Source organism: Panthera uncia, chromosome D4 (genome assembly GCF_023721935.1).
Source record: "Panthera uncia isolate 11264 chromosome D4, Puncia_PCG_1.0, whole genome shotgun sequence".
NCBI lineage: Eukaryota > Metazoa > Chordata > Mammalia > Carnivora > Felidae > Panthera > Panthera uncia.
This window is the reverse complement of record NC_064807.1, coordinates 76,004,629-76,006,510: the sequence shown is the minus strand read 5'-3', so window position 1 is coordinate 76,006,510 and position 1,882 is coordinate 76,004,629.

Sequence of the window (1,882 nt, the reverse complement as noted above, 5' to 3'; positions counted from 1 at the left end):
ATCAAATACTATGCTCATCAGTGCCATTAGATATTCACTTATTTATACTTCAAAGCTCATCTTACCCAGAACACTTTCCTGCCTGTCCCCAGCCCAAGCTGAGCTCCTCCATCACTGCCTCTCACAGTATTTAGAGATGACATCATTCCCTTTAGGATCCAAATTTGTAGCAATTGCTTTCCCACTCTTGTTACCTCCCAAAGCAAGTAATTCCTTCTGAGTTAGTATGACATAGTTCATTTTCGTATTATTTCCATTCATACAATGGAGTTTAGAACACATTAAGGAGTCAAGCATCTGTTGAATGGTCTACCCATTTCTAATCCTCTGCATTCACCTACCCCCTCAAACACTAACTCTTTCAGTTTTGAGCTATCTGTAGTAGCCAGTGTTTTCAGATGCCAGCAGGCCTCTCTCTCTTTTCCCTTTCATGGATTACACAGTCTCAGGTCACAAGAATGATCATATGACACAGGTCTAATGAAAACAAGTGAATAAACGAATGAATGAATGTTCTATCTTTCTGACCACCATAATTATTTTGGGAATGCTTACACGGACCAAACATAGTCTTGGTTCCCTGGGACTTTTCTGCCTAGAAATACCATCTCTTTCCTTGGTTGTCATGGTACCAGAAGAATGTAAATCAGGCTGGCAGTTGCATTCTCCAGGGCTCCATGGATGGAACCCATTTAAAAGAGTCAAAACTTAGAGAAAGAACAAGTGTGAAAATGAGCATATTGGACAGATCATTTGAGCCCTAGATCAAGACATGCTTGCCCTCCAGTTTCCTCTGTATTTCCATTTATAATGATCTTAGGAACTGGTTTAATACGTTTGAATTGCTCTACATGCTATGGAACTTTTCCTAATAAGAAACGCCATTCCTTTATACTTCTCTGCCTGCTGCCAATCTGAAATATTCTTTTTGGCTTTTCCTTCTTAATTTATGAATTTCTGAAACCTAGATTAAGATCCCCCACTCTTAACATGAAACTTCCCTAAGCGTGCCTACTCACTGTTTCTCTAAGTGCTTGGGGAGGGGGATGTTTCCATGAAGCACTGTACATTTCATTGGAAGAGAGACTAGAATGGAAGACAGTATAGATGAGCAAGAAAAGTTTAGGAAATGTTCAGGGAAAAAAGACAAATGGTTACAAAAATTACAGCACATTTCTTCTTAGGGTATTATCTATGTATTTAATAATGATGAAGACTATATAATAACAAAATAAATGCTTATGATACATTTTAGCAAAACAGGACACAGCATTGCATTTATACCATAACTGTAATGTCAAATAATGAGTATTGACTTAAAGCTAGCAAGAAAAATAGAAAAACAATCTCTTGGTTTTAGTGTGGTAGGATTACAGTGAGGGTTTTTGGTTTTTTTTTTCTTCTGTATTTACATTACTTTTTCAGTTTAAATAAATAAAAAGGTTTCCTCCCTACTTTCCAATTTTTCTATAATATGTGTGTCTGCACATGCATGTGCCTGTGCATAAGTGTGAGCATGTATCACAGGTGAGAGTGGGAGGCAGAAGATATGGGCCCACTGTCTCAGCTCCTGTCCTTATCCTGGCATCTTACCAGGATTCTATCATCTACAGTCTTGGTTTCACCATCTGTAAAATGATGGTGAATGAAATTGATCTGAGACTCCAAATGTAAAAGCCTGCTTTTCTTAATCTAAATAAATTATGTGCATTGAGTGTTCACTTACTAAACTTTCAGGATTACTTTACTTTCCCAAAGAACATATCTGTTTCCATGTTCTTGATACGCATGAACCACCCATTCTGCCCTAACCCTTTTTCATAGAGAAACATATTTCCGCCAAAACAGGGCAAATATAGTGAATTCTGATTAGATTGTGCTT